The sequence below is a fragment of the Erpetoichthys calabaricus genome, chromosome 3 (assembly GCF_900747795.2).
Source record: "Erpetoichthys calabaricus chromosome 3, fErpCal1.3, whole genome shotgun sequence".
Lineage (NCBI taxonomy): Eukaryota > Metazoa > Chordata > Cladistia > Polypteriformes > Polypteridae > Erpetoichthys > Erpetoichthys calabaricus.
In genome coordinates, this window is record NC_041396.2 from 11981526 (window position 1) to 12007710 (window position 26185).

Sequence of the window (26185 nt, forward strand, 5' to 3'; positions counted from 1 at the left end):
ACAATCTGATATATATATATACACACACATATATATATACACATACAGATATATACACACACACATATATATATATACACATACAGATATATACACACACATATATATATATACACATACAGATATATAGACATACAGATATATAGACATACAGATATATATATATATAGCAAAATACCCGTGCTTCGCAGCGGAGAAGTAGTGTGTTAAAGAGGTTATGAAAAAAAAAAAGGAAACATTTTAAAAATAACGTAACATGATTGTCAATGTAATTGTGTTGTCATTGTTATGAGTGTTGCTGTCATATATATATATATATGTAATATATGTGTATATGTATATATATATGACAGCAACATTCATAACAATGACAACACAATTACATTGACAATCATGTTACGTTATTTTTAAAATGTTTCCTTTTTTTTTTTCATAACCTCTTTAACACACTACTTCTCCGCTGCGAAGCGCGGGTATTTTGGTAGTATATATATATATATATCCATCCATTTTCCAACCCGCTGAATCCGAACACAGGGTCACGGGGGTCTGCTGGAGCCAATCCCAGCCAACACAGAGCACAAGGAAGGAAACAATCCTGGGGTTTTATCTTTATTTTATTTTATTGTAGAATCAACTCCTGTCTGCGCACACCAGGGCAGCCGTGGGCGGATGCGTATGGTGTATTCACTCCATGTTATCGTGCATTGCGCTGTCACTGGTATTTTGATAAAAGAATTTGAACAACATATAAGAAGCGTATAAATTATTAAACAGTAAAACATTAACATTTAAGAAGTAAAGTAACATTAAGTACTACTGCAGTGCCTTCGGGTATACCTCATTTTTTGTTTGCCCATTACATGCTTAAATGTATAAATTTTTTGGTGTACCTACCCGAGAACACGCGACATATAACTGAGCATGGGAGAAGCATGGATTTTAAACACGCGTTGAGTTCATCTGCTGGTCTCCCTTGTGGAATAACTGGTAATGTTTGACTAAAAATGAATTATTATTATTATTAAAATCTACAGCGAGTAAAACGACATTACCTCCTATTTTTTTTTTTACGATCTCTGAGATCTTGCTTTTTTTTGGTTCAAGGCTTCATAAGCTCTTTTATGTTCTATGGTGTACTTATCCCAAACCATCATCTTTGAATGTTGCAAGACTTTCGCCTTGTCTGTAGATCGGGGTAATTACATTCATTGCACTCCTAGTCTGAATCACAATGTGATTGCATGGGTGGTTACCTGGCACTGTAGGGTTGCCACCCGTCCTTTAAAATACGGAATCGTCCCGTATTTGAGAATGAAATTGCGCATCCCGTTTTGAATCAATACGGACGGGATTTATCCCGTATTTTTTTAATCATTTTTTTTTTAAAGCAGCGTCTCATGCAAATCATCCCACACGCATTTTATGAAGATGGCTCCTTTCGTAGTTTTGATTGGGTAATACTTGACGTCATCGTTAGTTTGATTGGTCTTTTTAAACTGTCCAGTGAGGAGGGTGGGTCTTTTAAGTACAGTCTGCAAAGTGTTGGCACTGGGATGTGGCACCCGCTGCAGTATGCGTCCCTTATTTTTTTGTATTAAAAGTGGTAACCCTACGTGGCAGGTAACAGTTATGTTTGGTCATGAAGTCGTCTAAAATCCACCACGTGCCCTCTTTTAAGTGTGAGAAGCAGATATATATAGCCAAATTCTCGCGCTTCGTTGCGGCGAAGTACTGCTTTTAATTTTTTAAGAAAAGAAAACCTTTTTAAACGGATCGAAAATACAGTATACCAATAACAATTTGTTAAGGATCTGTTTTTTTGTGAACCTCGCTTTTCACAGCTGTCGCGCTACGGCGTGTGTTTCGTTTATTTGACAGTATGTAGATCGCGGTAATTACATTCATGGCATTCGTTTTCTGAATCACAATCTGACTGTATGGGTGGTTACCTGCCAGGTAATGCTTGTGGTTGGTCAGGAAGTCGCCTTACATCCGCCACGTGCCCTCTTTCTGTTCCCAGAAGCTGATCATAGAATGGTTTTAATAGTTTACTTTCAAATAATGCAAAGAGTATGCAACACGTGTTTCTCCCTAATTCTGGGCTCATCAGGCATACACACTCACTGCATCCCCTCTCGGGAATCGAATCTCTATCGTCAGCGCCAGAAGTTGAAGCCCCTAACGTTGCGGTCAGCAAGTCGGCTAACATCCGCCATGTGCCGTCTTTCAGTTGCGAGAAGCAGATCATAGAATAGTTGAAACTGTTGCCCCTATCGTTGCGCTACGGCGTGTGGTTCGTTTATACCTCGTGTCATCTCATTAAACTTTTATCTCGCGAATATGTTATTGCAATCCGCAGCGGGAGCGTTTCTATAAACTTATTTAAACTTACGTTTTACACCGTGCTTTGTTTCCCTTATTAACATGCTTGTATGCTTCACTCGCTGGCTTCTTATTGTTTCGCTCCCTTCTCAATTGTTTAATGAATTTTTTGTTCTTCGCTGTTTGCGGCTCTTCCTTCATTTCTCCCTACTGAGTTCTTTTATCTCGCGGAATATGTTATTGCAATCTGCAACGGGAGCGTTTCAATAAACTTAATTTAAACTTACGTTTTACCACCGTGCTTTGTTTTCCCTTATGAAGATGCTTGTATACTTCACTCGCTCCCTTCTCAATTGTTTAATTAATTTTTTGTTCTCTCGCTGTTTGCGGCTCTTCCTTCATTTCTCCTTACTCAGTTCACAGTCTTTTCACGTGATTACGTGGGAGGCGTGATGACGTGACACTCAACTCCGCCTCCCACGGCCATCAAGCTGCCGTCCATTACAGTATATTGTCAAAAATGAGGTTCCAGTTATGACCATTACGCGTTGAATTTCGAAATGAAACCTGCCTAACTTTTGTAAAGTAAGCTGTAAGGAATCAGCCTGCCAAATTTTAGCCTTCCACCTACACGGGAAGTTGGACAATTAGTGATGAGTGAGTCAGGTCAGTCAGTCAGTCAGTCAGTCAGTCAGTCAGTGAGTCAGTGAGGGCTTTGCCTTTTTATTAATTAGTATAGATATATATATATATATATATATCTGTATGTGTATGTGTATATATATGTATATATATATATATATATATATATATATATATATCTGTATGTGTATGTGCATATATATATGTATATATATATATATATATCTGTATGTGTATGTGTATATATATGTATATATATATATATATATTATCTGTATCTGTATGTGTATATATATATCTGTATGTGTATATATAGTATATATATATACTAATATATTATATATATTATATATCTGTATGTGTGTATATATATATGTATATATATATATATATATATATATATATATATATATATATATATATATATATATATATATATATATATATATATATATATGTATCTGTATGTGTATATATATATGTATATATATATATATATCTGTATGTGTATATATATATATGTATATATATATATATATAATATCTGTATGTGTATATATATGTATGTATATATATATTATATATAGTATATATATATGAGTGTATGTGTATATATATATGTATATATATATATATCTGTATGTGTATATATATGGTATATATATATATCTGTATGTGTATGTGTATAATATATATGTATATATATATCTGTATGTGTATGTGTATATATATATATATGTATATATATATCTGTATGTGTATGTGTATATATATGTATATATATATATATCTGTATGTGTATATATATAGTATATCTGTATGTGTATATATATGTATATATATATATATATATATATATATATTCATGGCATTCGTAGTCTGTGTCACAATCTGATTGTATGGGTGGTTACCTACCAGGTAACGCTTGTGGTTGGCCAGCAATCTGCTAACATCCGCACGGTGCACTCAGTTTGTGAAGAGCAGATCATAGAATGGTTGAAATAGTTTACTGTCAAATAAATGCAAAGAGTACGCGACACGTGTTTCGCCCTCATTCTGGGCTCATCAGGCGTACATACTCCACTGCACTCCCTCTCAGGAATCGAACCTCGGACGTCAGCGCCAGAGACGCTGCCCCTAACGTTGCTCCACGGCGTGTGGTTCGTTTATTTGACAGCATGTAGATCGGGGTAATTACATTCAAGGCATTCGTAGTCTGTGTCACAATCTGATTGTATGGGGTGGTTACCTACCAGGTAACGCGGAGTGTGTACGCCTGATGAGCCCAGAATGAGGGGCGAAACACGTGTCGCATACTCTTTGCATTTATTTGACAGTAAACTATTTCAACCATTCTATGATCTGCTCCTCACAAACTGAGGGCACCGTGGCGGATGTTAGCAGATTGCTGGCCAACCACAAGCAACACAATGACAACACAATTACATATATATATATAATATATATATATATATATATATATATAATATATATAGATATATAGATATATAGCTATATAGATATATAGATATATAGATATATATAGATATGTATATATATATATAGATATGTGTATATATATATTTTTGTATATATATAATATATATATATATATGTGTCAATCTATATATGTATGTATGTCTAGATATATATAGATATGTGTATATATATGTAGATGTGTATATATGTAGATATGTAAATATTTATGTATATATATGTGTCTGTGTATATATATATATATATGTGTGTGTGTGTGTATGTATGTGTATATATATATGTTGATATGTGTATATATATATATATATATGTATATATATGTGGATGTGTATATGTATATATATATGTAGATATGTGTATATGTAGATATCTATATATATATATCATATGTATATGTATATATATGTTTATGTGTGTGTGTGTGTATATTATATACATAAACGACAGCAACACTCATAACAATGACAACACTATTACATTGACAATCATGTTACGTTATTTTTAAAATGTTTCCTTTTCTTTTTCATAACCTCTTTAACACACTACTTCTCCGCTGCGAAGCGCGGGTATTTTGCTATTTATCTATATATATAAAGGAGAGTTGGGATCCGAGAGACTGTGTTTGTGGAGGGATGGAGAGTTAAGGCGGGTGTTGGAGTCACGTGATCATCTCCCCTCCCATTCACCTCATTTCATTCACTTCATTTCGCTCCAAGCTGAGCTCCGCAGCTGGCGCGGTCTTGCTGTTCTTGATTTGCTTTTCACATGGCCAAGTATACGTTGCATGCTCAAGAGTAAGCTCAGCGCACAACTTGGTCATATTACAACCTGAGGGGCGAACTGACAACATGGTATACAAAGAGATCCTTAACAAATAATTATTGGTATAATTTCCTCCTCAGTTTATTATTTTAAAATTTTAAAGTAGTACTTCGCCGCTGCGAAGCGCGGGTATTTTGCTAGTGTGATATATAATTCTGCTATATACAACTCCAACTCCGCCTTATTTTTGATACTTCTAACATTAAGGCAAGCTATTCTTAATGTGTTACTCCTTCTACATTTAAATTTTGGGTTAGAATTTACATTACTATGTATTTTTATTTTTACTGTTGTTTGTTTCTCCTTGTACAGTTCTAAACCTGGCTTGTCTTAAACTCCTTGCCCCCCACCCCCCCCACCCTTCCATTCCGTGGTTTTAAAACAATCCTTGATAAACCTACTTGTGTGCCTTCCCAACACATTGGTGCCCTTTTGGTTCAGATGTAACCCGTTGTGAAGGAACAGATCCCATCTGTCCCAAAAGGAGTCCCAATGCCCCATAAACCTATACCCTTCTACCCTGCACCAAGATTTGAGCCAAGTGTTAAGCCTTCTAATCTCCTCAGTCTTACCTGGACTTGCATGTGGCACAGGCCTAACTTTAGAGAAGACTAACTTGTCAGTTCTGCTCCTCAGCCTGGCACTTCAATCTTTGAATTTGGATCACAAGACTGACAGACTCCCCTTATGTATGTCATTTGTTCCATTCATGAACTATGACAACTGGATCCATCCCTGCTCTGGCCAACTTCCAGTGAGGTCCCCCATCTGTGCAACCAGAAGGCAACACACCATGTGAGACTCTCTGTCTCTGGAGCACACCTGCACTTCAATCCCCCTAATGATTGAGTCCCCAACTATCACTACCTCTCTCCTTTTGGGAACTGGTTTTGGGGTGGCCCGTTGGGGCTCCTCATCCCTGCCTACCAGCCTCAGAATTATCAAGGGACACCATCCAGCTCCTTCAAGGACTGATAACGGTTTGACACTTCTAATTTTGGGGTTGATGCCTCTGGAGAGTGTGCAACCCCTTACCTTATGCCTTGTGACTGTGACCACCTATGTATATATATATATCACAAATAATATATTTACTTATATTTAATTTTTATTTCTACTTTTATGCCTTTTAAGGTTCACAATGCTATTTTAAAATCATCATTTGGATTAAATGGATTGAATAATCTATGGATTAAAAAAATTACATTTGGGTTAAACTTGGATAAATGGATTAAATAATCTACCGTGTTTCTCTGCAAATAAGACATGGTCTTATATTGATTTTTGCTCCAAAAGATGCACTATGGCTTATTTTCAGGGGATATCTTTTATATTTATTCATGTACAACAATCTACATTTATCCAAATACAGTCATGTCATCTTCTTCTGTTATATCATCATAACTCTCCACATTCAAGCCCTGAATTTCAGCCTGAATTTCTTGCAACGCTTTTAGGATCCTCCAGGATCGATGTTTGATGAATTCTGAATACCATCAGAATGTACGGGCGGCGTATTTGAGCCACAGAGAAAAAGAAAATAAGGACAACAATGAAAAGGTCTATTTTGTGATTAAAGTGGAAATTTCAGCTTTAAACTCAAAATGTCCACTTTAACCTCGTAGTTTACTTTGTCATTAAAGCAGACAGTCATAAATATCATCCTAAAACTGACCCAGCTGTTAAATCACCACGCGCTTCTGGGTCTTCCTCCTGACCTGACAGCAGTGGCAAGCAGTGATCGTCACACCTGAAACCTTACATTTATGATATTCCAGCTCTCTGCACATTTAGAATTCTTAGATATATACGTGTTATCACTTTCATGATGAAATACATTAAAAATATGAATGTTACATTTTACAGATAAATCATTAACTTTGTTTAAATATTATATACTGCTAATAATTACACATATGGGGAGGCACGGTGGCACAGTGGTAGCGCTGCTGTCTCGCAGGGAGTCGCGTCCTGGTGTTCCCTGACTGGAGTTTGCATGTTTTTCCTGGTGGGTTTCCACAGTGTGCTCAGTTTTCCATCCAAAGACATGAAGGTTTGGGGATCTGGTGAAGCTACAATGACACCAGTGTATGTGTGTGTGTTTGTGTTCACCTTGCGATGAGCTGATGCCCCCGTCCAGAGATTTTGTTTCTGTCTTGCTCCGATGCTGCTGGAATGGGCGCATCCCTGGATTGATGGATGTAATCATCCTTTTCTGAGATATTGTGGGAAGGTGTCTTTGGAATTTAATGGATGTTTCGGGCATACGTGTTGCATCAAGTGAAGTATAAACCCGGCCAAAGCACCTTACTTTTCAGCTGACGATCTTGACTAGGGCTTATTTTTTTGCTTTCATCTTTCATATATTTTCACAGTGACTATTATTGTCCTCTGTTAGTTAACTTACCTAAAGCACCAGGAGAGGGCGCTGCTGTGTTGTTGCACTCTATCTGCTCTGTCTGGTATTCGACTCACATCCATTTGCCGTCAGAGTGCCTGTCATTGAGTAAAGGAAATAAATCTACAAAATATACAAGCTCAAACAACTGCTCCCATTGTAGAATTGAAACTTGTTCATAGTTGAGGTTGCACCGAACGTTTCTCCATTTAAGATGAACGAGCTCACTAATTCTCCAATGCTTTCTAATGGGAGATTTTGAAATGGTTGAAACTTCATTCAGTGCAATCTGTTCAAATATCTGAATGAAAATTAAACTGGCTGGACATTTTTTTTTAAGAATAAGAGTGCCACATCTCAACAAAACTGGTCCACAGGGGGGCTGAGTTGTTTCATGTGGGCAGACAGAAGGACAGACAGACAGACAAGCATGGGCTTTTGCAATAGGTGCTTTGCATATTTTATGCAAACGCACCTGAAAAGCAACTAAGATCTAAATGAACTAAAATTAAGCTGAGAGAACTTCAAAACAAAAGGCAGTCAGTATCTCCTACCTTGCACTGAAGTAAGCGGACACACCTGGATTACTTCTGCTAGAAGAGCAGGCCGATTCTCAAGAGACAGGAACATTAACACTAAAATCTCTGAAACCTACAAAAAACATGTAATCCCGGGCCACCTTAAATTGTTTTGCACCTCTCCATTAGCGTCTTTTATTTTGTAAATATGTCGATCAGCACAAGCAGCAAGCAGCCTGCTATCACATTCCTCCCACCGACATAGCTGAGAAGTCGCAGAGAAGGTTCTCAGAGCTAAAGTCTGTTTATCTCGGAGTGAGGTGCCTGGAGTTGTAGAAGGTAAATAATAAATATATCGTCATTTGGAATACATTTCACGTGTGTTCTGTGTCTACAACGATCGGTGTAAATGTAGGATGACAGGAAATGCGAGAAATGCAAGAAATGTTGAACACATAACTAAAAAAGAAAACATTTTTCATAAGTTAGTAATAATTGACAAAATCTAGACATGAAGTATACAAGATGTGAAGACTGAAGTCCAAATATCAAAAGGTACACGTATAACAATACAGGTGCACTTTTATTCAAGAATATAACAGTAAAAAAAGAAAAAGGTTAGGGTACGACGCTGACGCAACCATTTGGGTGGTGAAATGGTAAGAACTGCTGACTTGTAATCAAGAGATTTCCGGTTCGAATCTATAAAGGTGCTATATAAATAAAATGTATTATTTTATTATTATTACTTTTTTTATTATCACAACAGAAGGTAACTGTAGCTACATAAGGCATCACATACGCATTTAAGGACAACCATTAACCAATGTCATAAGGACAAATGAAAAAAAGGCCTTCAGCCTCAACGTTTGTCTTTCCTGCTTCATATTAACTTAAACTGACAAATTATTGCCCGACTCCACTTACACCAAAGGTCATTCCAAGTCCCATCTGACTTCATTTCAGAACAGTCCTCCTCGCTTTTGTGATCATTGGGTTCCCCTGATCTCCAGTTAGTAAACATCACAGGATTCCCTGTGTTGAAGTCTTCATATTGGCCTTCTATTTTCATGTCGTTCACTCCAAGGTATGCCCCTCCGGTCAGTTTAACAAGCTGCCATAATGCGTCGTTCTCTCCTGCTGATACTGGCATTGCAATTTCTCCATTGGCTTCCTTGCAGAGCTTCACGCCTTCTTCAAAGTTTAGCATGTCGTTCTTGGTGGCAAACATCTTTTGTCCATATCTGCTCCAGTTGGTAAATGGCATGCCTATGAAAATGATAAAAAATGACAATTACCTTGCCAATACATTCATGTGTAAAGATTTCAGCACACTACACTCAATTTAGGATTAAATAATAGAAACTAGGGGGTTTGCCCCCTGCTCGCTTTGCCTACCAACCCCCCCCCAGCCTGTGCTACACACCAGCCACATTGCATCTCTACCACTCGCGTTGTGAAGATGAGCACCTCAAGGAGACCCGGTCGCTCATCTGAAACCCCCTCTTAAATGGTGAAACAATGGGAAACACATACAGTTTTGTTTTTAACCTCCTCTTTGCTTGATCAGCTGCTGGCTTGCTGCTGTTGCTGCCGTGCCGCGTGATCTTCATCTCACGCGGCGCTTCTAACATTTAAAAGCCTGTACAGCAGCTGTCCTACTCTTTGTCTTTTATTTCCTGCCCCGGGCCTGGTTAAATCTTTTGGCACAAAGTCTCATCTCTCTTGACGTGAGTTCTTAATATTTTTTAGTTTATAATTTAAAAACGAAATAAGAATCTGAAAATCTAACAACATCACATTAATGTTCGATAAATTCTGAAAAGAATGATACCAAACATGTACATGTAGGATTTATAATAAGCCCGATTTAAAGCGAGACAAACAACATGACATAAAAATGTCACCTAAAATCGTTGCACAGAATTGTTGCACTCTTAAGCTTGGGATTTTATATGGAGAGAGTAGATATAACCAGGAAGATACAAGAAGGGGCTGTGAGGGTGCTTGTCTGAAACAGAACTACTTTGCTTCTTTTAAATGTTACCAACAAAATTTTATATATTTTAAGGTTTCTAAACCAATAGGGTGACATGCCGAAGAGCGTCCTGAAGCACGATTGCCGCGTCTATGGAAGTCAGCATATTGATCGCCAGGGCAATTGTGGGCTCCCACCACTGTGGCAGCAGGCCGTGAAAACAAATCCCAATACCACTCAGAGTCCTGCCACGTGCAAAAGTTCGCTGACTACACTGCTATCGTGGGCTGCATCAGGAGTGGGCAGGAGGAGGAGTATAGGGACCTAAACAAGGGCTTTGTTAAATGGTGCAACTCAAACCTCCTTCACCTGAACACCAGCAAAACCAAGGAGCTGGTGATGGATTTTAGGAGGACCAGGTCCCTCATGGACCTTGTGATCATCAGAGGTGAGTGTGTGCAGACCTATAAATACCTGGGAGTGCAGCTGGATGATAAATTGGACTGGACTGCCAATACTGATGCTCTGTGTAAGAAAGAAATTGTGGACTCCCACCACTGTGGCAGCAGGCCGTGAAAACAAATCCTAAAAGATCGCGGTCGCACTATGAGCGCCTCCTGTCGATGGATGACGCAAGGATTATTGCAAATGCAGGGAACAGGAATACTTGGCCATGACCCTGCCTGACTGCTGTGTCTGTGTATAGGAGAGTGGCAGATCACGCTACAATAAATGACCCTGCTGTTCCTGTTTCAAGATGAATAAAGCTGGTTTTGCTAAAGTACTGAGACTCAGCCTCTTGTTCTGGGGTGCAAGACAGGGACTCGCACATCACAATATAAATAGTTTTCATGTATCAGAAAAATACAAGTACAGTAATCCCTCCTCCATCGCGGGGGTTGCGTTCCAGACCTCCCTGCGAAAGGTGAAAATCTGCGAAGTAGAAACCATATGTTTATATGGTTTATTTTATATTGTCATGCTTGGGTCACAGATTTGCGCAGAAACACAGGAGGTTGTAGAGAGACAGGAACGTTATTCAAACACTGCAAACACACATTTGTCTCTTTTTCAAAGTTTAAACTGTGCTCCATGACAAGACAGAGATGACAGTTCCAGTCTCACAATTAAAAGAATGCAAACATATCTTCCTCTTCAAAGGAGTGCGTGTCAGGAGCACAGGCTGTCACAGAGATAGAGAAAAGCAAACAAATCAATAGGGCTGTTTGGCTTTTAAGTATGCGAAGCACCGCGGCACAAAGCTGTTGAAGGCGGCAGCTCACACCCCCTCCGTCAGGAGCAGAGAAAGGAGAGAGAGAGAGAGAGAGAGAGAGAGAGGAGAGAGAGGAGAGAGAGAGAGAGAGAGAGAGAGAGAGAGAGAGAGAGAGAGAGAAACAAACAATCAAAAATCAATACGTGCCCTTCGAGCTTTTAAGTATGCGAAGCACCGTGCAGCATGTCGCTTCACGAAGCAGCTGCACAGAAGGTAGCAACGTGAAGATAATCTTTCAGCATTTTTAGACGAGCGTCCGTATCGTCTAGGTGTGCGAACAGCCCCCCTGCTCACACCCCCTACGTCAGGATCACAGATAGTCAGCGCAAGAGAGAGAGAGAGAGAAAGTAAGCTGGGTAGCTTCTCAGCCATCTGCCAATAGCGTCCCCTTGTATGAAATCAACTGGGCAAACCAACTGAGGAAGCATGTACCAGAAATTAAAAGACCCATTGTCCGCAGAAATCAGCGAACCAGCAAAAAATCTGCGATATATATTTAAATATGCTTACATATAAAATCCGCGATAGAGTGAAGCTGCGAAAGGCGAAGCGCGATATAGCGAGGGATTACTGTACAGTGAAACCTCGGGTCACGACCATAATTTGATCCAAAACTCTGGTTGCAACCCAATTTGTTCATGACTCGAAGTAATTTCCCCCATAGGATTGTATGTAAATACAATTAATCCGTTCCAGACCATACGAACTGTATATAAATATATTTTTTTAAATATTTTTAAGCACAAAAATAGTTAATGATACCATAATAATAATAATAATACATTGTATTTATATAGTGCCTTTCCCATGCTCAAGGCACAGTGTAATAGTAAACTAAATGTAAAAACATTGAATAACACTGAGAAAACATGGAACAGAGAAAACTAACATTGCAAGAGTTCACACTACAGCCTTATGAACTGCTCGATGTAAACACTTTTGTTTTTAATGAGTTTTAAGTAAGCACAGGGAAGAAAATGAACATTTGAAAAATCCTTAATTTATACAAAAAACTAACCATAAACAACCAAGAAAACTAACCTTGCATGAGTCGAGTTCTGTCATGAAGGAAGTGAGCAGGAAGCTGGGTGGAGAGGAGAGTACAGTTTTGGGGTAAAGTCCCTCTGCACTATGCACGTCTGACCGAGAACAATGTACTGTACAGGAGAGACTGAACACGTGTGTAAATCACCGGCGTGTACGAACAGAAAAGGAAACGAAATAGAGCACAAAGAGTTCACAGCGGAATGCACAGGGGAGAGACCTGAGCGCGTGCAGAAATCATCGGCGCGTACGAACCGGATGGGAAACTGGCTTGTTCATCACCCGAGTGTGTGGTCGTGAACAGATGCAAAAGGTTGGTGAACTTTTTGGTCATAACCCGATTTGTACGTGCTCTGAGACGTTCATGACCCGAGGTTCCACTGTAGGTGTTTTCATACTAAAGTCATCATACTACAGTGCCCTCCATAATGTTTGGGACAAAGACACATCTTGCCTTTATTTAACCTTCTGCTCTACAGTTTTAAAATGCCAAGTCAAACAATTCTGACATTATTAAAGTGCACATTGGCAGACTTTTATTTAAGGAAATTTGTGTTCATTTCGGTCACACCTTGTAGAAATGACTTTGGGGCAGTGAATATTTATGCACACTCAGGATTTCTGTTTTTTTTCTGTCTTAATGATTTTCTGTATCACAAAAAAAAATATTTTACACCTTCAAGTGGCAGGCATGTTGTGTAAATCAAATGGTGCTAACCTCCCAAATAATCCACCTTAATTTAATGCTGTAATGCCACAAAACAGGACAGACACTGAAGAGGATGAATACTTTCAGAAGGCACTATATGCAGGTTTCCTCAACTTTGCAAAGCTAATCTGTTCCTGAAAACCTCTTCATGAGATGAAATGAAAAAGTAAGCATTCCCTGGCCTCAATCAAATCATTCCATCTTTGCTCAAAATACATGAAAATCAAGAAACTTAAAAAAAAATTTGTTTAATAATAGCACTAGTTATAAAACAAACCCTAATAGGGCATTTTCCCTTCACTAAACGTTGCTTAATAAAGCAGTCCACCTTTGTTTTATCACTTTAATTTACATATTCAAAGAATGGCTTTTCAGTGTTCTTTGACATTTCCAACAGATGGAGGTGACACTTACGTTTTCCCAGGTTTGAGACACTGAGCTTCAAGTCTGAATTTCTTCTTCCAGTTCTGTGATGCGGTGCATGTCAGCTGGCCTTCCTGAAATAAACAAGGAGACATACTGACCGTCGGGCACAGACGACATGGTGGCAGATGTGTAAACTTGACCCATCAGCATCCAGCAGTAATGAACAATGCTGCACATCCTATCCATGACACACTAACACTAGAGTAATTCAGCAGAAGTGTGTCAAGAACTGCACCCCGTTCCCACTTGGGACAATCAGACCACATCTCACTGTTCCTGTAACCAACTTACAGACAAAGTCTGAAACAAACAAACCCTATCATTAAGCAAGTTAAACTTTGGACCTCAGACAGACTAGGATGTGTTTAGGGCTGCAGCCATTCTAGAGGACTCTTCTATCAGCATATAGAACTATGCTGAGTACGTGACTGGGTACATTAGCATCTGTATTGACAACATTGTGTCCTCAATACCAGTCAGGAAGTTCCCCAACCATAAGCCCTGGAAAAACAGTCAGGTATGCCACATGCTGCATGCCTGCTCTCTTGCATTTAGATCAGGCACTGAGACAGAGTACAAAGCTGCAAAGTACGGACTAAGAAAAGCCATCACAGCAGCCAAGAGGCAGTACAGAGAGAAGCTGGAGGGCTTCTATTCTATTGCTGACTCTGGACGTATGTGGCAGGGCCTACAGCACATCACAGACTACAGGAACGCCACCAGCACAGTCAGCTCTACAGACAGTCTGCTGGATGATCTCAACACTTTCTATACCCACTTTGAGACATCCAGCAACAGCACAGAGTGGAGGAACACACACACCTGGACCACCAAACTCAACAGTCTCTTCAGGTCAGGTACACAAAGCACTAAGGAAGATCAACCCCCCGTAAGGCAGCAGGACCAGACAACATCCCTGGGCGGGCTCTCAGAGCATGTGCCAATGAGCTGGTTGATATTCTCTGCTCCATTTTCAACCTTTCCCTCAGTCAGCACATCGTTCCGTCCTGCTTTAAGACTACGATCATCGCCCCCCTTCCTAAAAAAAGCCCACCCACCTGCCTGAATGATTACAGGCTGGTAGCACTCACTCCAATCATCATGAAGTGTTTTGAGAGAGTGGTGCTGGCCCACATTCAGAGCAGCATACCGGACAATCTAGACCCCCTGCAGTATGCTTACCGGCCCAACAGGTCCACCTCAGATGCCATCGCGGCCACACTACATCATTCCCTCTCCCATCATCATTCCCTACATCAGGATGCTATTTGTTGACTACAGGTCCGCCTTTTACACGGTTATCCCCCATAAACTGTCTGCACTTGGCCTGCACCACACCCTCTGTGACTGGCTCCTAGACTTTCTGACTGGCAGGCCCCAGTCTGTCAGGATTGGTAATAGAGTTTCAGCCATCATTATCACAAACACAGGCACTCCATAGGGATGAGTCCTCAGCCCCATCCTCTACACCCTGTTCACCCACAAATACAACATCATCCTAAAGTTTGCAGACGACACCGCAGTGATAGGACGCATCACTGGTGGGGATGAGGAGGGAGGTGCACAGTCTGGTGTCGTGGTGTGAGGACAACAACCTCACCCTCAACACAGACAAGACGAAGGAGATGATAGTGGACATGAGGAAGGAGAGGAGACCTCACTGGCCACTGTTCATCCGAGGGCTTGAAGTGGAGAGGGTGAGCAGCATTAAATACCTGGGCGTCTACATCAGTGAGGACCTCACTTGGACACTTAACACCACACAGCTGGTCAAGAGGGCTCAACAGCGGCTGTACTTTCTGAGGAGGCTGAGGAAGTTTGGTATGTCGACTAAGATCCTCGGCAACTTTTACAACTGCATTGTTGAGGGCATCTTGACCAGCTGCATCACCATGTGGTACGGCAACACTACTGCTATGGACTGCAAACACCTGCAGAGAGTGGTAAAGACTGCTGAGAAGATCACCAGGACCCCATTGCCCTCTTTGCAGAGCATCTACAACTGAAGAGTCCGCAGGAGAACTGCCTCGATCCTCAGGGACCCCAACACGAACTGTTCACACTTCTACCCTCAGGCAGGTATTGACGTATGAAATGCAGGACTTCCAGGCTAAAGAACTGTTTCTTTCCCAAGGCCATTAGACTCCTAAATAAATGACTGGAGTTTATAACCGTGGGCCACCTCATTCTATCGACCTCACACAACTGTATTTGACTTGTCCATCACACACCTACCTGCACGTTACACTTCATATTTCTATTCTGTTTTTGTACTTTATGCTGCCTCTGTTACTTATTATCTATCTGCTACTTATTATTTATGTTTATCTTTATACGTTGGTTTTGTCATTTGGTGTGGACAGCAAAGAAAGAATTTCATTGTACAGGGAAACGTGTTTCCTTACTGTGCACATGACAATAAACTTTGAACCTCTGAGTGCTCCGGTTTCCTCCCACAGTCCAAAGACATGCAGGTTAGGTGCATTGGGCGATCCTAAATTGTCCTGGGGTGTGTGTGTGTGTGTGTGTGTGTGCCCTGCCCAGGAATTGTTTCCTGCCTTGAACCCTGTGTTGGCTGGGATTTGGCTCCAGCAGACCCCTGTGACTCTGTAGTTAGGATATAGCGGGTTGAATAATGGATGGATGGATGTGCTAAAATCCGGGTTTTCTACCTTTTTTTTTCAGTGATTTTTTTTTTCCCTGTGTAAGACAAAGGGGTGCATTTGTGGTGATCCCCCAAGTGGTAAGAAGTTCAATTAAATGAAAAATGTTTCCTTTATTAACACATAAATCTTACAAATACAGTCAAAATAAGAAGTATGTGAACCGCTAGGAATTCTCTCTGTTTATGTCTAATTCCCATATAAAACATGGTCGAATCTTCATGTCAGTCCCAATAATGAACAAACGCAGTCTCCTATAACTAAAGACACACAGATTTTCAGAGAATTTTTGACCATATTGAATAAATCATTCAAACTGTGAAACTGCTGCGGTGGGTTGGCACCCTCCCCGGGATTGGTTCCTGCCTTGTGCCCTGTGTTGGCTGGGACTGGCTCCAGCAGACCCCCATGACCCTGTGTTCGGATTCAGCGGGTTGGATAATGGATGGATGGATGGAACTGTGAAACTGAAGGTTGGAAAAAGTAAGTGAACCCTAAGCTAATGACTTTTTAAAAAGCTCATTGCAGTCCAAATTTCGCACACCTGGAGTCCATTTAATGAAACGAGTTCCAAGGTTTGGTGGACCAGAATGACTTTGATTGATCACAAACATTCTAAAGTTTGAGTCTGAGCTTTTGACAAGAAGCATATCCAGATGGGAATCACTCCTCGCACAAGAGAGCTCTCTGAAGAGCTATGATCGAGAATTGTTTCAACTACGTAAGGCTGGAAAGGGTTACAAAGTCATCTCAAAGATTTGAGATATTTATCAGTCTACTGTTAGGCAAGTTGTCTTTAAATGGAGACCATGTGGTATTGTGGCTACTCTGCCTAGAGTGGCGCCCTGCCAAGATGACCCCAAGAGCACAATGCAAAGTCAGCAATGAGGTAAAGAAGAGTGACAGCAAAGGACTTGAAGAAGTCATTAGAACTGGCTAACATCTCTGTTCATGAGTCAACTATATGCAAAACATTGAACAAGAAAGGGGTCCATGGCAGGTCACCAAGAAGGAAGCCACTGTTATCAAAAAAGAACATTGCTGAATGCCTGAAGTTTGCAAAAAAGCACTTGGACACTCCACAACGGTACTGGGAAAATGTTTTGTGGAGTGATGAAACCAAAATTGAACTATTTGGAAGGAACAAGCAGAACTTCATTCGGCGTTAAAAGGGCACTGCATATCAACATCAAAACATCATCCCTACAGTAAAGTATGGTGGGGGGAACATCATGATTTGGGCCTGCTTTGCTGCATCAGGGCCTGGGCAGCTTGCCATCTTTGAGGAGAAAATGAAGTTTATCAACCAATTCTCCATGATAATGTGATGGTGTCTGTCAATTTAAGCTTAGTAGAGGCTGGGTGACGCAACAGGACAACGACCCCAAACATCGCAGCAAATCCACAGCACAGTGGCTTCAGAAGAACAAACTCGGCCTTGTGGAGTGGTCCAGTTAGACCCCAGATCTCAATCCTATTGAATGACTTGAAGAGAGAGAGCCAAACACAGAAGACAACCAAAGAACAGGGAAGAGTTAAGGCAGTTCTGCAGGGAAGAATGGGCTCAAATTCCCCCCCTGCATGATGTGCAGGTCTGATCTGCAGTTACAGGAAGCGCCTGGTTGAGGTCATTGCTGCCAAAGAAGGGTTAACCAGCTATTAAATCCCAAGGTTCACTTACTTTTTCCACTACCACTGTGAACGTTGAATGTGTTTGTAAAATAAAGACATGAAATAGTAGAATTTTTGTGTGTCATTGGCTGAAGCTCATTGTGTGTATCAGGACCTGTGACTTAGATGACGATCAGATCACATTTTATAACCAACTCATGCAGTAAAGCAGATCATTCCAAAGGGTTCACATACTTTTTACTTTGTAGATAGATAGATAGATAGATAGATAGATAGATAGATAGATAGATAGATAGATAGATAGATAGTTAGATAGTTAGATAGATAGATAGATAGAATAGATAGATAGATAGATAGATAGATAGATAGATGGGTTATTACTGCTTAGAGTTAGCTCAACATAGCTCCTGTTAGTTACAGCCAAAACATAATTCAGAACTGGACTTTAATTTATGTACACTCACCGATATACTTGCACACACACACACACACACACACACACACACACACACACACACACACACACACACACACACAATTTGTCCCTCCTGTGCATTCAGTTCACACACCTGTCTCTCCCTTGTCTCCTTTTGGGCCAGGAGGACCTTCTCTTCCTTCTTTTCCGTATCTTTCTGGCTTTTCAATACAGAGGTTTGTTTTTGTAGGCTCTTCAGTTAAACAAGACCAGATAGCCACGATGAGAATGGTTGATATCAGGATAAGGCTGTGCATCCTCGTCTTTGGAGATCAGTCCAGAGTCAGTTTTCAGAGTCAGAATACGTTCCTGCTACAGAAGGGTGTCTCTCTTAGATCTTGTCACACCAGACTGCTTTAGGAAGCTATGGTTAGATACGGAAGTTTTTAATGCTTGTGCCACATCAAACATAGATAGCTAAATAAGGAATAGTATGGTTATGGACTTTGTCATTGGGTAAATAACAGCTAAGAAAGTGTGATATTAAGTAGACTTATAGTGAAACAGGAACAGCTTATTTAAAAACACTGAAATGCTTATTTCCTTCCTTTGTTTCTGCAGTTTTCTGTATAATCTATGCTTTTTCAACAGTGTCCGACAGTGTATGAATGTCTGTCTACAATATCATAATAATTTTAAGATACTTAACAAGTGAGATTTCCAAACGGCCCCATTACATTTGGAAGCATTAAATAATGTATGACTAGCCTTGACATATACTTAGAATACTAGTACTCATTTAGATAGATAGATAGATAGATAGATAGATAGATAGATAGATAGATAGATAGATAGATAGAAGATAGATAGATAGATAGATAGATAGATAGATAGATAGATAGATAGATAGATAGATAGATAGTAGATAGATAGATAGATGTGAAAGGCTCTATATAATAGATATAGATGAAAGGCACTATATGATAGATAGATGTTCATAATGGCACTCAGGTTTTGTTTCACTCTTTCCTTGCTCTGACCTTTGGGGGTCCACAGTGTGTTCTATAACTGAGCCTGTCCTTTTAATTAGCTTGTTGATTTGGTGGTCTTCTCTTGAAGTGATGTTATCAGCCCAGCACACCACACAGACCGTCATAGAATTGTAGAAAATGTGAGGGAAGTCACTTCCCACAAAAAATAATGCAGTCTAAGGATCGGCCCACCAATTCATTATGGAATACATTTTATCCATTTCAGGGTTTCTGGTTGTGATTCCTGTTCTCACAATAGCGAGAACAAAGTTTGGAAAGAACACTTAACTAGGCACCCAGCTTTCTGAGGGCACATTCATGTACACACCAACGTGTCCCCAAATGTAGCCAGTTCAGAATTATCAGTTAACCTAACCCTCATGATATTATTATTTTATGTTTAAAGACCTGAAAGAAGTCTGATGATGCCCCAAAATGACTAGATAATAACTTAATTAGTTTTTTGTAGTTCTGATGGTCAGCTTGGAAAAATTGAAAACACAAGCCTTTTTTTATTTTCAAAAACTATAAAAGTCTTCAGATACAACCTAGAAGCAAAATACATCTGGCTCCAAACTGAAGAATCAGGCTTTCGGCCTAGACGGGCTCAATAGAAAATTGGAAACTCAGAAATAGAGAAAAGAACCTTCAGATTTCTGATACAAATGACAAATCAAATCAGATAGATAGATAGATAGATAGATAGATAGATAGATAGATAGATAGATAGATAGATAGATAGATAGATAGATAGATAGATAGATAGATATATAGATAGATAGATAATATTAAATTAAAGAGTAATAAAAATGCAGGTAAAAAAAAGACAATAGCTTTGAATAATGTTAACGTTTACCCCTCCCGGGTGGAATTGTAGAGTCGCCTAGTTTGGGGGAGGAACGATCTCCTCAGTCTGTCAGTGGAGCAGGACGGTGACAGCAGTCTGTCGCTGAAGCTGCTCCTCTGTCTGGAGATGATCCTGTTCAGTGGATGCAGTGGATTCTCCATGATTGACAGGAGTCTGCTCAGCGCCAGTCGCTCTGCCACAGATGTCAAACTGTCCAGCTCCGTGCCTACAATAGAGTCTGCCTTCCTCACCAGTTTGTTCTGGTGTGAGGCGTCCCTCTTCTTAATGCTGCATCCCCGGCATACCACTGCATAGAAGAGGGCGCTCACCACAACTGTCTGATAGAACATCTGCAGCATCTTATTGCAGATGTTGAAGGACGCCACCCTTCTAAGGAAGTATAGCCAACTCTGTCCTTTCTTACATAGAGCATCAGTATTGGCAGTCCAGTCCAATTTATCATCCAGCTGCACTCCCAGATATTTATAGGTCTGCACCCTCTGCACACACTCACCTCTGATGATCACGGGGTCCATGAGGGGTCTGGGCCTCCTAAAATCTACCACCAGCTCCTTGGTTTTGCTGGTGTTCAGGTGTAGGTGGTTTGAGTCGCGCCATTTAACAAAGTCCTTGATGAGGTTCCTATACTCCTCCTCCTGCCCACTCCTGATGCAGCCCACGATAGCAGTGTCATCAGCGAACTTTTGCACGTGGCAGGACTCCAAGTTGTATTGGAAGTCCGATGTATATAGGCTGAACAGGACTGGAGAAAGTACAGTCCCTTGTGGCTCTCCTGTGTTGCTGACCACAATGTCAGATGTGCAGTTCCTGAGACGCACATACTGAGGTTTGTTTGTAAGATAGTACACGATCCATGCCACTAGGTATGAATCTACTCCCATCTTTGTCAGCTTGTCCCTAAGGAGCAGAGGCTAGAGAAGTCCAGAAACATAATTCTTCCAGCACCACTGCCTCTGCCTAAGTGGGAGAGGGATCGGTGTAGCATATAGATGATGGCATCCTCCGCTCCCACCTTCTCCTGGTATGCGAACTGCAGAGGGTCGAGGGCGTGGCAGAACTGTGGCCTCAGGTGGTGAAGCAGCAGCCTCTTCATGGTCTTCATCACATGTGACGTCAGAGCGACAGGGACTGGGGTGATACAAGATGTTTTCAAAGCCTCGGGACTCTCCCCTGTTCCAGGCTCAGGTTGAAGATGCGCTGTAGAGGACTCCTCAGCTCCGACGCACAGACCTTCAGCAGTCGTGGTGATACTCCATCTGGACCCGCTGCTTTGCTGGCACAAAGTCTCTTCAGCTCTCTGCTCACCTGCGCTGCTGTAATTGTGGGTGGGGATGTCCCTGCTGGTATCAGCAGAAGGATGGGTGGAGGGTGCAGAACACCGAGGTGAGAGTGGGTTAGGGTGGTCAAACCTGTTAAAGAAGTTGTTCATTTGGTTTGCTCTCTTCACGTCTCTCTTGATGGTGGCACCCCGCTTTGACCTGCAGCCAGTGATGATCTTCATCCCATCCCACACTTCCTTCATGCTGTTATTCTGCAACTTCTGCTCCAGCTTTCTCCTGTACTGCTCCTTCGCCACCCTGAGCTGGACTCAGAGTTCCTTCTGCTTGAGCTCATGCTGATCACAGCCTTTAAAAGCCCTTTTCTTCTGGTTCAAAAGGCCCTTGATGTCACTTGTAATCCATGGCTTGTTGTTAGCGTAGCAGCGTACAGTTCTTACTGGAACTACAATGTCCATACAGAATTGTATTTTTTGCATACAAATTATATATACAGTACAGTATGTAATGAAATGCTTAGTTGCTCAAGAATATAAAAGGACAATTATCCATATCAAAAATCATTAACAGAATTTTATATATGTCATAAACAATGACTAAATAAATAAATTAATAATTCAATTATCTTAAAGTAAGAGAGCTAAGAATAGGGCATCATGTAGCTCTTGACACTTTCCTTACTCAAGATGCAGGATGATCTGTGGGTCAGGAGCTCCTCCTCAGTCTCTCTGAAGTGGACTTTGTGCAGCCATAGTGCTTATAGACCGTAGTACAGAGAAGAGGCCATCGTCGGGATGATTGGTATCGCTAAGAACCGCCTTTGCCCTGCTCTGACATTGCTTGGTGTAGATGTTCTGGAGTTAGTGAGTGCACACCCTGTGATAAATTTAGCTGACTGCACCACTTTCTGCAGACACTTGTGGTCCTGCTGCAATTTGTTTCTAAAATAAGCAGTCAGAATACCTTCAATGGAGGATGTGTAGAAGATCTTTAGAAAATTGGGAGAGCAGGAAGAAATCCCTGGGGTGTCTGAGGTGGTAAAGATGTTGTGGTGCCTTCTTCACCAAGGTGTCGATTTGCTCAGACCTGGTCAGGTCCTCTGTGATGTGAACACTGAGGTATCTGAAACTGCCCACACTTTCTGCCTCAGCTCTGTTAATGCTCTGGGGGTAGTAGTGGGACTGCTGTTTTCTCCTAAAGTCCACAATCATCTCCTTTGCCTTGATGACATTCAGTAGAGGACTGTTGGCCTGACACCAGTGTGACAGACACTGACTATAGAGAATTAGGGAAAAAGTCCGTTGAGATCAAAGAACCCCCGATAAAATTCATGAAGTACAGAAATTCTGGAGCAACATTTGAAAAAAAGAAAAGAGATACAACAAAAATGCTGAATGGATCAGGCAAATAGAAACAGAGAACATCCAAACCAACCAACAAGAGTGACCACAAAGAAGAAGAAACAAAAACACCAACACAGAAGTCCAGTAACTGGAGAGCCCCTGGGAATGATGGGATAGCGAACTTCTGGGTCAAGAGCTTACCATTCCTACATCACAATCTGACAGATGTCTACAATGGGTGCATCAGCAACCTGGAGACCTGCCCAGAATGGCTCACAACTGATACCACCTACCTTCTTCATCAAAACAGAAGACACCAAAGACCCTAAAAACTATTGCCCTATCACATGTCTCCCTACAACCTATAAGATCTTAACATCCATCGTCACAGAGAGAGAGTTTACAAACACCTGGAAGAAATAACCTAATTCCCATAGAACAAAAAAGGTGTCAAAAACAAAACAATGGCTGCAAAGACCAGCTTTTAATAAACAAGGCCCCTTACTGAGCAAGTGAAAACGAGAAAGAAAATCCTGACAACAACCTGGAGAGCCTACAAGAAGGCGTTGGACTCCCATGCGTCCTATAACTGGATTTTAAAATGCCATGATATCTACAAAATATCACCAATACTCCCCCAGTTTTTAACAGTAAATATAAACCAGTGGAAAGCAACCCTTACTCTGAACGACACAGATGGAGTGCTACACTCGAGACAGATCAAATTTCAAGGAGATTCTCTCTCTCCCCTACTTTTCTGCGTAACTCTTGCTCCACTGTCCTTTCTCTATAAATCTTGTTTCACTTTTTTCACTTTGCTTACAGTTGAACCATTTCAAAACGGTGAGAAAACTGTTCCACTGTAAATGGGTCTTTCAGTCCTTGCTAGCAGTGGGACCTTCTCTAAACAACAACTGACTCAATTAACATACTGTATCTCAAATATAGCAAGAAAGTCCTATCTCTTATTAACTTCTTCTTCTTCTTTCGGCTGCTCCTGTTAGGGGTTGCCACAATGGATCATCATCTTCCATATCTTCCTGTCCTCATCAACTTGTTCTTTAACACCCATCATCTGCATGCTCTCTCTCACCACATCCATAAACCTTCTCTTAGGCCTTCCTCTTGTCCTCTTGCCTGGCAGCTCTATCCTTAGCACCCTTCTCCCAATATACTCAGCATCTCTCCTCTGCACATGTGCAAACCAATGCCATCTCACCTCTCTGACTTTGTCTCCCAACCGTCCCAACTGAGCTGACCCTCCAATGTCCTCATTTCTAATCCTGTCCATCCTCATCACACCCAGTGCACTGAGTCTATCTCTTATTAACTTACAGGGAGTAAAAGACTGTAGTTACTGTAGTCCAAATCGTATTATGTGATATCATCTACTGTTAAATTTGACTGTATAATATTACTGTTGCACTACTGTATTGAGGATTACTTGTGTTCTGTTCTGTGTATTTTATTGTATTGACCCCACTTTTTTTTTTTGACACCCACTGCATGCCCAACCTACCTGGAACTGCCTTTCCCGCGGTTTCTTTCATTTTTTACCCTACAAGGTTTTATTTTTGGGAGTTTTTCCTTCTCTTCTTTGAGAGTCAAGGCTGGAGGGCTGTCAAAAGGCAAGGCCTCTTAAAGCCCACTGCGGCACTCCTTGTGTGATTTTTGGCTATACAGAAATGTATGTATGGGTGGCACGGTGGCGCAGTGGTAGCTTGAAGTGGAAAGGGTGAGCAGTATTAAATACCTGGGCATCTACATTAGTGAGGACCTCACTTGGACACTTAACACCAAACAGCTGGTCAAGAGGTGCTCAACAGCAACTGTACTTTGTGAGGAGGCTGAGGAAGTTTGGTATGTCGACTAAGATCCTCGGCAACTTTTTTGTCAAACATTTCGACAGTGAACTGCCAGTGGCTCAATGCCGATTACAAAAAGTAGTGATGACAAGGGGCATCCTTGTCTGGTACCACGTTCAAGTTTAAAATATTCTGAATTAATGGTGTTAATACAAACTGGAGTTTCCAGATTGGTATACAGTAGTTTGATCCATTTGACACCTGTTTAATGTAATATATTCACCCACAAACTTAAACACCCCGGAGATATTATTATCGTTGGATGAAGAAAAAGCATTTGATATGGTAGAATGGAACTACCTTTTTACTACATTGGAGAAATTTGGGTTTGGCCTGGAAGCTTCATTTACAAAGGAAAAAGCCTCCTACGGACACAATGACTTTGCTAGGAATGTGGCTGGCATGCCATCATGCCGATTTTCTGTGACTACCTACATAGGAATCCTGCCCTGCCCTGCTGGGCCTGAAGGTCCACTGATTCCAGGGGCACTCTGAGCACCATCTGCTCCTGAGAAGAAAGATTCAACAAATTTACATGAGCACTTGTGGCCCCATCCTTAAAGTACACTATGTGCAAAAATGGCATGGTGGCATAGTGGGTAGTGCTGCTGCCGCCTCGCAGTATGGAGACCTGGGTTTGCTCCCCGGGTCCTCCCTGCGTGGAGTTTGCATGTTCTCCCCGTGTCTGAGTGGGTTTCCTCCCACAGTCCAAAGAGATGCAGGTTAGGTACATTGGCAATTCTAAATTGTCGTGTGTGTGTGTGCGTGCCCTGTGGTGGGCTGGCACCCTGCACAGGGTTTGTTTCCTACCTTGCGCCCTGTGTTGGCTGGGACTGGCTCCAGCAGATCCTCATGACCCTTTAGTTTGGATATAGCGGGTTGGAAGATGGATGGATGGATGGATGTATATTGTATTGTATACTATATTCTAATAGCTATTCTTCTATAGGAGTCAAGCAAACGCTATATGAATTTAACTTTAAGCATTAACTTTCTAAGATTGGCTCTTACACTGATTTTTTCATCCTACTCCTTTTCATCCTCTAATAAGAAAATTCTTTATCTGTTAAAATCCTCCTCATGCTGGAATTTTAAATTAAAATTTCATCCTCCTGGAAAAATCAAAACTTAAATCTAGTAAATTCCAGGAGGAACTTTTTTTTACAACTCATTTCATTTAGAACTTTCAGCAGTGGCAGCATGGTGGTGGAGTAGTGGTAGTGCTGCTGCCTCACAGTGCAAGACCTGGGTTGATGTCCCGGGACCTCCCTGTGTGGAGTTTGTATGTTCTCCTCGTGTCTGCATGGGTCTCATCCTGGTGCTCTGGTGTCCTCCCACAGTCCAAAGACATGCAAGTTAGGTGAATTGGTGTTCCTAAATTGACCCTTGACCCTTGTGTGGGTGTGTGTGTGCGTCTGTGATGGACTGGTCTGTCCCTGCCTTGTACTCTTATGCTGAC

General features: G+C 41.1%; 1 protein-coding gene across 3 annotated transcripts in view; it reads right to left on the reverse strand.

Annotated features, from left to right (window-relative positions):
- LOC114647755 (mannose-binding protein A-like) overlaps window positions 1-26185 on the reverse strand; it is a 473727-nt gene that overhangs the window by 363368 nt on the left and 84174 nt on the right. Inside the window, exon 3 of one of the 3 annotated variants that reach the window (XR_007934381.1) lies at window positions 13650-13703. The exons of the other annotated variants lie outside the window; for them this stretch is intronic. The gene's annotated coding sequence lies outside the window, so the exon portion shown is untranslated. Of the gene's footprint in view, window positions 1-13649; window positions 13704-26185 lie in introns of those variants that run through there. 3 annotated transcript variants of the gene reach the window in all.